Source organism: Crocuta crocuta, unplaced genomic scaffold (genome assembly GCF_008692635.1).
Source record: "Crocuta crocuta isolate KB4526 unplaced genomic scaffold, BGI_CrCroc_1.0 scaffold130, whole genome shotgun sequence".
Taxonomy (NCBI): domain Eukaryota; kingdom Metazoa; phylum Chordata; class Mammalia; order Carnivora; family Hyaenidae; genus Crocuta; species Crocuta crocuta.
The window spans coordinates 277,926-290,332 of record NW_027527920.1 but is presented as its reverse complement, the minus strand read 5'-3'; the positions used below and the strand labels follow the sequence as shown (position 1 = coordinate 290,332).

The 12,407-nt window shown below is 39.5% G+C and overlaps 1 long non-coding RNA gene across 1 annotated transcript in view; it reads left to right on the top strand.

Moving 5' to 3' along the window:
• Positions 1-12,407, top strand: part of LOC144218490 (uncharacterized) — a 40,583-nt gene that overhangs the window by 17,705 nt on the left and 10,471 nt on the right. The gene's annotated exons all lie outside the window — the stretch shown is intronic.

The window sequence follows — 12,407 nt, the reverse complement described above, 5'->3', positions numbered from 1 at the left end:
GTTATAAAAAGCTAATAGTTGAGGAATGCCTGGGTGGCTCAGTTGGTTAAGCATCCAGCTTCAGCTCAGATTATGATCTCACCTCACAGTTTGTGAGTTCGACACCTACGTCAGGCTCTGTGCTCTCAGTGCTGAGTCTGCTTTGGATCCTCTGTCTCCCTCTTCTGTCTCCTTCTTTCTCTGCCTCTCCCTGTCTCTTTCTCAAAAATAAACACTAGGGGAAAAAAGCTAATAGTTGAGCAAAATGGAATAACAACCGCAATAATAAAAACTTGATTAACCCAAAGGGAAGTGAAAAAAGGAATAAAAGTACAAAGAATAAGTAGAAAACAAATAGCAAGATACATTTAACTGTATCAGTAATTACAATGAATGTAAATAGTATAAATATGCCATTAAAAGACAAGGATTATCAGATTTGATAAAAAACCAAAATTCAATCCTGCTGCCAACAAAAGGCTCACTTTAAGTAGAAAAACACAGAAAGTAAAGGAAAAGGTTATAGAGCAGATGCCTATAAACATTAACCAAAGAAAGCTGATATGGATACATTAATATTAGAAATATAGGCTTTTTAGAAATATTATGAGAGGAAAAGAAGGATATTTCATAATGTAAAATTCCCAAGGAGTTATCTATTTGTCCCACTTGTACAGCCAGACCAGGTTTCAAGCCACCATCAGCTGTGAATTGGCTGCCCTTCCCCATCCCCAAATAAACTGGGGCTGGGAGAACTGCCCTTTCAGCAGCTCTGAGGGGAAGGGTATGGGCCACTTGCCACCCTAGTCACAGTCACTCTGTTTGAGGTCTAAAAGAGTACCCAGATATGTCTCCCTCATCGTAGGCAAGCGCTCAGCTGCTAGGGATTCAGCCTGAATCTGGGGTGCACAATCACTCCAAGCTTGCCTCTGGAGTGGCCTACAGGGCCTGTGACCTTAGAGTGGGGGTTGATAGTCCTCTCTGGAGAATTCCATCTTGCTGGTCTTAACCACCATTCCCATGGTCAGTGACCATGTGGGCTCCTGGCTGGTGGCTCAGCCCATTCCCTCAGCCTAGTGGACAGGCAGGTCTTTGCCACTCAGTTGTTGGGCAGGTGGTTTAGGGCAGGGCCCGCAGCTCCCCAGCACGGCCACCTTAGCACATCATCACTTGATTTCTGTGGCCTTCCTCTTCTCTGCTTCAGAGAAGGTGTGGGACCCAGACATTGTGTCTGGGTCTCTGTGGCTGTAGATCTAGCCCCTGCCTCAACTGCTAGCTCTGATCTCTAGTATTTTCCTGTTTCAGACACCATTCCAGCCTTCCAGCACCAACTGCTCCTGCCCCACTGTTGGAATCCCTCCCTCTGAAAGAAGAGATGAGATACCTTTCATGGTTCCCTATCTCTGGCTCTCCTTCCTCCCCATTCTGCTGTATTTCAAGGCCCTGCCTACATGGTTTGACAGGCTTCAACACAGCTCTTGGCTGGCCAGGCCAAGCCCCGCTCACCTGGGTGGATCCTGGTCCACTTCAGGTCATAGCCTGTGTTAATTTGGGCACAGGCACCCCTTGTACTCACAAGAGTCATTATCTGTCCTGTGGAGTCTAATGTTCCCTGTCAGGCTTTATTAGCTGTGGCAGGTGCGTAGCATGCAATGATTATGCTGAAAGATTTTACTTGGCTTTAACCTTGTTCAGTGTGTTATGGGATTAAAGAATATGGGCTCTGTAGACAGGCCTGGGCTTGAACCCCGTCTCTGTGATTATGGACATGTGACATAACCTCTTTGAATCTAAACTTACTCGTCTGTAATATGGGTTAATATCTACTTCCTAGGAGTGTGGTAAGGAATAAATAAGATGATATGTGTAAAGTGCTTAGGCACACTGCCTGCTACATAAATAATGCCTACTTACACAGATGTTAGACTGTTATTTCTAAAGACCTTTGCTTTGTTATAAGTATTCTTTAAAAAAATTTTTTTTAACATTTATTTATTTTTGAGAGAGAGAGAGAGGGAGGGAGGGGCACACACACAGAATCTGAAACAGGCTCTAGGCTCTGAGCTGTCAGCACAGAACCTGATGCGGGGCTCGAACTCACAAACCATGAGACCATGACCCAAGCCAAAATCAGACACTTAACTGACTGAGCCACCCAGGTGCCCCTAAATATTCTTTTCTTAATTGAGACATGATTGACATAAATTATGTTAGTTTTGGGTATACAACATAATGATCTGATATTTGTATATATTGTAAAATTATCTCCACAATAAGTCTAGTTAATACCCATCACCATACGTAGTGACACATTTTTTTCCTTGTGGTAAGAACTCTTAAAATCTACTCTTTTACAAACTTTCAAATAACTATACTACAGTATTGTTATTAACTATAGTCACCATGCTGTTGCCATTCCAGGACTTATTTATAACTGGAAGTTTGTACCTTTTGACACCCGTCACCCATTTTGTCCATCCCCCAGCCCCCACCTCTGGCAACCATCAATCTGTTCTCTATATCTATGAGCTTGCTTTCTCTGTTTGTTTTTGTTTTAGATTCCACATTTAGTGAGATCATATAGTATTTATCTTTCTTTGACTTATTTCACTTAGCATAATGCCTTCAAGTTTCAACCATATTTTAGAAAATGGCAAGATATCATTCTTTAAAAAAAAGATTTTTTTAATGCTTATTCATTTTTGAGAGAGAGAAAGAGAGCTCAAGTGGGGAAGGGGCAGAGAGAGGGAGACACAGAACCCGAAGCAGGCTCCAGGCTCTGTGCTGACAGCTCAGACATGGGGCTCGAACTCACAAACCACGAGATCTTGACCTTAGCCAAAGTTGGATGCTTAACCGATTGAACCACCCAGACACCCCAAGATTTCATTCTTTTTTATGGCTAAATAATATTCCATCATACATATAGACCACATCTTCTTTATCCATTCATCCGCTGGTGCATACTTAGGTTGCTTTCATGTCTTGATTTTTTTTTTTTTTAATAATTTTCTAGGAACAAATTTTTTTAAATGTTTTATTTCTGAAAGAGAGAGAGAGAGAGAGACAGCATGAGTAGGGGAGGGTCAGAGAGAGAGGGAGACACAGAATCTGAAACAGGCTCCAGGCTCTGAGCTGACTGTCAGCACAGAGCCCAATGTGGGGCCTGAACCCATGAACTGCAAGATCATGACCTGAGCTAAAATCGGACGCTTAACTGACTGAGCCACCCAGGCGCCCCTTGACTGTTGTTAATAATGCTGCTATGAACATGAGGTTGTGTATAGCTTCTTTAATTAATGTTTTCCCCCCTTCAGATAAGTACCCAGAAGTGGAATTGCTGGGTCAAATGGTAATTTTATTTTTAAAATTTTTGGGAATCTCCATACTGTTTTCCATTGTGACTCCACTAATGTATGTCCCCACCAACAGTGCAAAAGTGTTCCCTTTTTCCATGTCATTGCCTACACTTGTTCTTTCTTGTCTTTTTGATAATGGCCATTCTAACAGGTGTGAGGTGATACTTCATTGTGGTTTTGATTTGCATTTCTCTGATAATGAGTGAGGTTGAGCACCTTTTCATGTACCTGTTGGTCATCTGTATGTCTTCTTTGGAAACATATCTATTTAGATTCTCTGCCTACTTATATTTTAAGAGACCATATTTCTTTTTTGTTGTGGTTCAGTTTTTCTATTGGGGGTGGATTTTTCTAGTTTTTTACTTTTTAAATTCTAGAATATATCATATATACAAAAGGGTATGCCTTATGTAACATATGTACAGTTAACATAACAATAAAATGAACACGTGCATACCTATCACCCAACTAAAAAATAAAACATTCCCAGTTCCTTGAAACCTCTTTTATCTCCTCCCAAATTATATCTCCTCTTTCCACTCTAGAGGTTACGACTGCCCTGAGCAGTCCAGTGTAAGTGGAGGCCATGTGGGGGGCAGTAAGGAGACATACCTGCCCCTCACAGCCAGAGAGTTAGCAATGGGGGTGCAGTGGGAGCCAGAACTCTCATGCCCTTCCAGCTCAAGAGTCAATGGAGACTGTTGGAAACTGGATTGTTGCCCCTCCCCCTCAGCCACAGGTTGAAGCCCTAACCCCCCCAATGCGACTGTATTTGGAGACAGTGCCTTTAAGGAGGTCATTAATGTTAAATGGAATAATAAGGAGTCCCAGTCCCTAATCCAATAAGACTAGTGTCCCTATAAGAAGAGATAGAGACTCTAGGGATGTGCCAACAGAAAAGGCCACGTGAGCACACAGTGAGAAGGTAGTTTGTCTTCAAACCAAAGAGAAAAGTCTCATCAAGGAACCAGCCCTACTAACACCTTCATCTTGGACTTCCAGCCTCCAGAACCAGGAGAAAATAAACTTATGTTCTTTAACATAACCTTCTGTGGTACCTCCTGTATGGCAGCCCTAGAGGCTGAGTGAGGAACCTGGACCTCGAGTCCCTCCTTGCAGTAACGAGGTGGCGTCTCTCTTTCTCTTCTGGAGTAGTGTCAAAATGGAAGGTTTAAATAAGATCCAGAGTCTCATAACATACTACCTAAAATGCCCAGGTTTCAGTAGATTATTGTCAGACCCAAAACCAGGAGGGTCTCACACTGCATGAAAAGAAGACAGTTAATAGATGCTAATGTCAAGATGACAGAAATGTTACGATGATCAAAGGAAGATTTTTGTTTGTTTTTGTTTTTTTGAATTTTTTAAAATTTAAATTAAAAAAGTTGAAATTATTTTATTTATTTCTGAGAGAGAGAGAGAGAGACAGCGTGAGCAGGGGAGGGTCAGAGAGAGAGAGAGAGAGAATCCAAAGCAGACTCCAGGCTCTGAGCTGGTAGTCAGCACAGAGCCCGATGCAGGGCTCGAACCCATGAACCGTGAGATCATGACCTGAGCCGAAGTCGGACGCTTAACCAACTGAGCCACTCAGGGGCCCAAATTTAAATTTTAATTCCAGTATAGTTAACAGTGTTAATATTAGTTGCAGGTGGACAATACAGTGATTCAACAATTCTATACATTGCTCAGTGCTCATTGTGATGAGTGTACTTACTCCCCTCCACCTATTTCACCCATTCCCCCCCACCCCCACGACAACCTCTCTCTTCTCTATAGTTAAGAATCTGGTTATTTTGTTTTGTTTCTTTTTCCCCCTTTGCTCATTTGTTCTGTTTCTTAAATTCCACATATGTGTGACATCATATTGTATTGTCTTTCATTGACTTATTTCACTTAGTGTTATACTCTTTAGATCCATCTATGTTGTCACAAACGGCAAGATTTCATTATTTTTTTTATGGCTGAACAATATTCCATTGTGTGTATATNTCTAGTGATCGACCCTTGGGCTGCTTCCATAATTTAGCTATTGTAAATAATGATGCTATAAACATAGGGTGCATATAGCTTTTCAAATTAGTAAATACCCAGTAGTGCAATTACTAGATCATAGGGTATTTCTATTTTTAATATTTTGAGGAATCTCTTGGGTTTTGTTTTTTATTTTTTTTAATGTTTATTTTTAGTTTTGAGAGAGAGAGAGACTGAATGTGAGCAGGAGAGGGCAGAGAGAGAGGAAGACACAGACTCTGAAGTAGGCTCCAGACTTTGAGCTGTCAGCACAGAACCTGACGTGGGACTCGAACCCACGAACTGTGAGATCATGACCTGAGCTGAAGTCAGTTGCTTAACCAACTGAGCCACCCAGGTGCCCGGAGGAATCTCCATACTGTCTCCCACAGTGGCTGCACCAGTTTGCATTCCCACCAATTGTGCACAAGCGTTCTTTTTTTCTCCACATCCTCACCAAACTTGATGTTTCTTGTGTTTTTGATGTTAGCCATTCCGACAGGCGTGAAGTGATAGTTCGTTGTAGTTTTGATTTGTATTTCCCTGATGATGAGGGATGTTGAGCATCTTTTCAGGTGTCTGTTCGCCATCTGGATGTTTTCTTTGAAAAAACGTCTGTTCGTATCTTCTGCCCATTTTATAAAGTTAATTTTTGAGAGAGAGAGAGCATGAGCAGGGGCGGGGCAGAAGGAAAGGGAGACAGAGGATCTGAAGCAGGCTCTGAACTCACAACAGAGAGCTCGAACTCATGAACCGTGCATGAGATCATGACCTGAGCTGAAGTGGGATGCTTAACCAACTGAGCCACCTAGGGGCCCCTGCCCATTTTTTAATTGGATTTTTCGTGGGCGTTTGGGTGTTGAGTTTTATGAGTTCTTTATATATTTTGGATACTAACCTTTTACTAGATTTGTCATTTGCAAATATCTTCTCCCATTCAGTAAGTTATCTTGTAGTTTTGTTGACTGTTTCCTTTGCTGTGCAGAAGCTTTTTATTTTGATGTAGTGTCAATAGTTTTTCTTTTGTTTTCCTTGCCCCAGGAGACATATCTAGAAAAATGTAGCTACGGCCGATGTCAGAGAAATTACTTCCCATGCTTTCTTCTAGTAATTTTATGGTTTCAAGTTTCACATTTAAGTTGTTAACCCATTTTGAATTTATTTTTGTGTAGGGTATAAGAAAGTGGTCCAGTTTCATTCTTTTGCATGTAGCAGCCCAGTTTCCCCAACCATTTGTTGAAGAGACTGTCTTTTTCCCATAGTATATTCTTGCTTCCATAGATTAATTGACGATATAATCATGGGTTTGCTTCTGGGCTCTCTATCCTGTTCCATTGTACATGTGTCTATTTTCTTGTGCCAGCACCATACTATTTTGATTACTACAGCTTTATCGTATAACTTAAAATCTGGAGTGGTGATACCTCCAGCTTTGCGTTTTGTTTTCAGTATTGCTGGGGCTATTCACGGTCTTTTGAGGTTGCATACAAATGTTAGTATTGTTTATTCTAGTTCTGTGAAAAACTGCTGTTGGTATTTTGATAGGGCTTCCATTAAATCTGTAGATTGCTTTAGGTATTATGGACATCTCTGCAATATTTGTTCTTCCAATCCATGAGCATGGAATATCTTTCCATTTGTTTGTGTCATCTTTATCTATTTATTTATTTTTTATTTTTTTATGTCTTTATTTTATTTTGAGAGACAGAGACAGAGAGTGAGTGGAGGAAGGGCAGAGAGAGAGAGAGGGAGACACAGAATCTGAAGCAGGCTCCAGGCTCTGAGCTGTTAGCACAGAGCCTGACACTGGGCTCAAACCCACGGAATGGAGATCATGACCTCAGCTGAAGTCGGACGTTCAACCAACTGAGCCACCCAGGTGCCCCATTTGTGTCATTAATCTATTTCATCAGTGTTTTATAGTTTTCAGAGTACAGGTCTTTCACCCCTTTGGTTAGGTTTATTCCTTGGTGTCTTACTAGTTTTCGTGCAGTTGTAAATGGGACTATTTTCTTAATTTCCCTTTCTATTGTCTCATTATTATTGTATATAAATGCAGTGGATTTCTGTACATTGATTTTATATCATGCAACCCTACTGACTTCACTTATCAGTTCTAATACTTCTTTGTTGAAATCTTCAGGGTTTTTCATATATAGTATCATGTCATCTGCAAATAGTGAAAGTTTTACTTCCTTCTTACCAATTTGGATGCCTTTTATTCCTCTTTCTTGTCTGATTGTTGTGGCTAGGATTTCCAGTACTATTTTGAATAAAAGTGGTAAGAATGGATATCCCTATCTTGTCCTTGACCTTAGGGGGAAAGCTCTCCGTTTTCCACCATTGAATATGAGGTTAGCTGGCAGTTTTTCATACATGGTCTTTATTACGTTGGGGTATGTTCCCTTACTTTGTTGAGAGTTTTTATCATGGATGAATGCGTACTTTGTCAAATCCCTTTTCTGCATCTATTGAAATAATCATATGGTTTTTATCCCTTCTCTTGTTGAATTGATGTATCACATTGATTGATTTATCAATATTGATCCATCCTTGCATCTGGGAATAAATCCCACCTGGGGTGCCTGGGTGACTCAGTTGGTTAGGTGTCCAACTTCGGCTCAGGTCATGATCTCATGGTTCACGAGTTCGAGCCCAATGTCAGACTGGGCTTGTGGCTTAGAGCCTGGAGCCTGCTTCTGTGTGTGTGTCTCTCTCTCTGCCTCTCCCCTGCTTGTACTCTTTCTCTCTCTCTCAGAAATAAATAAAATATTTTTAAAAAAATGAATCCCACTTGCTCATGGTAAGTGATTTTTTTAAAATGTATTGTTGGATTTGGTTTGATAATATTTTGTTGAGGATTTTTGTATCTTTATTCATCAGAGATATTGGACTGTAGTTCTTTTTTTCTGTGGTATCATTATCTGGTTTTGGTATCTGGGTAATGCTGGCCTTATAGAATGAGTTTCGAAGTTTCCCTCTCTTTCATTTTTTAGGAATAGTTTGAGAAGAATAGGTATTATTAACTCTTCTTTAAATGTTTGAAAGAATTTGCCTGTGAAGTCATCTGGTCCTGGACTTTTCTTTGTTGTTGTTTTTTTTTGTTTGTTTGTTTTGTTTTTTTGATTACTGATTCAATTTCATTGCTAGTGATTGGTCTGTTCAAACGTTCTATTTATTCCTGGTTCAGCTTCGAGAGGTTATATGTTTCTGGGAATTTACCCATTTTTTTTTCTAGGTTGTCCAATTGGTTGGCATATAATTTTTCATAATATTCTCTTACAGTCTTTTGTATTTCCATGATGTTTGTTGTTATTTCTCCTCTTTCATTTCTGATTTTATTTGATGACTTTTTGATGAGTCTGGCTAAAGGTTAATAAATTTTGCTGATCTTTTCAAAGAACCGTCTCCTGGTTTCGTTGATCTGTTTTATTGTTGTTAGTTAGTTAGTTTAGGTTTGGTTTCTATTTTGTTTATTTCTGCTCTGATCTTTATTATTTCCTTCCTTCTACTCTTTTCTTTTTTTCTTCTTTTTCTAGCTGCTTTAAGTATAAAGTTAGGTTGTTTATTTGAGGTGATTTTTTTCCTTCTTCTTGAAGAATTGCATTGTATTAGAGCAATTGTATTGCTATAAACTTCCCTCTTAGAACAGCTTTTGCTGCATCCCAAAGATTTGGGGCCATTGTGTTTTCATTTTCATTTTCATTTTTCTCCATGTATTTTTTGATTTCCTATCTGAGGAAGATTTTAAAACAACCATCATAAAACGCTTTATTAAACAATTGTAAACACACTAGCAACATGAAAAAAGAGAACGTCTTGTCAAATAAATAGGAGATATGAAGAAGAATCAAATGGAAATTTTAGAACTAAAAAGTACAATAACCAAAATAAAAACTCAGTGGATGTGCTCAGCACCAAAATGAAGGGGGACAGAAGAAAGAATCTATGAATGACAGAAATTACCTAATCTGAATAACAGAGAGAAAGTAGAAGTAAGCAGAGCCTTAGACACCTGTAGGATTATGACAAATGATCTAATATTCATGTCATTTTCATCTAAGAAGGAGAGAAGAGCATGTGCAATGGGATATATTGTGGTGACCATCTTTGGAAAATATAATTGGCTTCATCCGTGTTGATGCGTGGAGCTACAGATTTCTATTTTTTAAAACATTTATTTATCTTGAAAGAGAGAGAATGCATCCATGAATGGGGGAGAGACAGAGAGAGTGGGAAAGAGAGAATTTACGCTGTCAGCACACAGCACAATGTGGGGCCTGATCCCACAGACCATGAGACCAGGACCTGAGCTGAAATCAAGAATCAGATGCTTAACTGACTGAGACACCCAGGTGACCCTATGGTTTTCTATTTTATGATAATACTTTATTGTGTGATTGAGCCACAATTTATTTCATTTTACTATAGTGGACATTTTAGTTGTTTCTCTCCCTTTCTTCCTTCCTTTCTTCCTTCCTTCCTTCCTTCCTTCCTTTCCTTTCCTTTCCTTTCTTTTCTTTCTTTGCTATTATAAATAGTGATATTTATAGAATAGAATAAAATATTCCCTTCATGTCTCCAGAAGTGAAATTGCTGGATCATCAGGTACATGAATGTTCATCTGTACCAAATAATGCAAACTTATTCTTTAAGGTGAGCATAGTAGTTTCTAGGCCCATGGCAGCTTAAGTTACATTTCACCAGGATTTTGTCAATATTTTCAATTTTTTCCACACCAGTGGGCATGAATGTTAATTTGTGGTTATATTGGCATTTCTCTTTTTACTTATAAGGTTGAGTATATTTTCATAAATTCAGTGGGGCATTTGTGTTTTGTCTTTTGTGAAAAACAAATGTTTTTGAAAACATTTGCTCATGTTCTTAAAAAATGTCCTATTGGATTGGTTGTCCTCCTAACTGATTTATAAGATCTGACTACTAAATTTTTGGGGGGTTTATGTGTGTAAAATTTTGTTAGGATTTGACTGGAATAGCAATAAAGCTATTAATCATTTAGGGAGAAATAACAGTTTCACAGTATTGAAACTTTCTGTCAAAGAACATGGTATTGCTCTCCATTTGGTTTTCTTACTGTCTTCCAATAAGGTCTTATAATTTTCTACATAAAGGTTTTGCACAACTTTTGTTAGATTTATTTTCTATACTTTTTATACTTTCTATACTTTCTACCTTATATTTTTCATTGCTCTTGTAAGGTGTTTTTTTTTTTTAATAGTTTATTGTGTTGTAAGTTTTTAATTGCATTTTCTAACTTTATTGCTGATGTTTAGAAATCTACTCTCAGGGTATGGATTGCCTTTTCATTTTATAGAGTGTTTTTTTTTTTTTTTTTAATGTTTGTTTGTATTGAGAGAGAGAGAGATCATGTGTACGATCAGGGGGTGGGGGCTGGGCAGAGAGAGAGGGAGAGTGAGAGAATCCCAAGCAGGTTCTACACTATCAGTGTGGAGCCTGATGTGGGGCTCCATCCCATAAACCGTGAGATCATGATCTGGGCCGAAATCAAGAGCCAGATGCTCAACCCACTGAGCTACCCTGGTGTCCCTTGTAGAGTGTCTTGAAGATTGCTGGTTTTAAGCATTTCGATTATGACATTCCTTGGTATAATTTTCTTCATGTTTCTTCTGTTTGGGGTTCAGTGAGCTTTGTTATAATTATTGGTAATTTTCATAAATATGGGAATTTTATGCTACCATTACTTCTTCAAACCCTTTTCTGTGTCTCCCTCTTCTCTTCTTCTGGAACCTCAATTAGATGTATATTGGGTTTTCTGTCTTTTTCTGTCTGTATTACATTTTGGATAGTTTCTACTCTGTATTTTCAAATTCACTAATCATTTGGGGCTCCTTGGGTGGCTCAGTCGGTTAAGTGGCCTACTTTGGCTCAGGCCATGATCTCGTGGCTTGTGAATTCGAGCCCTGCATCAGGCTCTATGTTGACAACTCAGAGCCCGGAGCCTGCTTCAGATTCTGTGTCTCCCTCTCTCTCTGTCCCTCCCCTGCTCACACTGTCTCTCAAAAATAAATAAAAAAATATTAATTCACTAATCATTCTTCATTGTCTAGTCTGCTGCTAATTCTATCAAGTGTATTTTAACCTCACATACTGTATTTTTCTTATCTAGTAATTAAATTTGGGTTTTTAGAAATAGATTTCATGTCTCTTACTATGCTCAGGCTTTTGTCTACTTCTCAAAGATATGGAATATATTTATAATTGCTGTGTTAATGTCCTTGTCTACTAATTCTATCATCTGTGTGGTTTCTGGGTCTGTCTCTATTGACTTATTTTTCTCATTATGAGTCATATTTTCCTGCTTCTTCATATACCTGATAATTTTTTTTCTTGAGAATATATCAAGTTTATTAACTTGCTAGCAAGAAACCAGCAAGGTGACCAAAGTATGCTGCTTCAAAGAATGTGAGAGAAGGAAGAGTGAAATAATATGGATATAGATGCTTGCCTAAGCAGAACATTGCATAAACAGGAAAGGGGGCAGTTCTTCTGTCAAGATCATGGCAACCTTAAGTCTGTATCCTTTTATCGGTTGTCACAGAGAACCCCTCTGTGTCAGGTGGCCTGAGGTGCCTGTCATCAGGAACAGAAAGACATAATGAGGACACATTGTGTATGAATAGAGCCACTAGGCTCATCCCCGCCTTCCCCCTCCCCAACCAGCAGTATCACTTGGGCAGATTAGCAGAGGGCAGGAAGTGGTGTCGCCTCAGACCAGCAGCCCCACACAGTGACAGGAGGGAATTGGAAATGGGCGTGCAGGCGCAGGCACGGGGAGGGGGTGGGGTGGGGGGGTGAGGAGGGGTGAGCTCAGTCGGTTGAGTGTCTGACTTCAGTTCAGGTCATGACCATACTGTGTGAGTTTGAGCCCCATGTCTGGCTCTGTGCTGACAGCTCAGAGCCTGGAGCCTGCTTCAGATTCTGTGTCTCCCTCTCTCTCTGCCCGTCCCCCTTTGGCGTTCTGTCTCTCTCAAAAATAAATAAACATTAAAAAAAAAAAAAAAAAAGGAAAAGGGCACA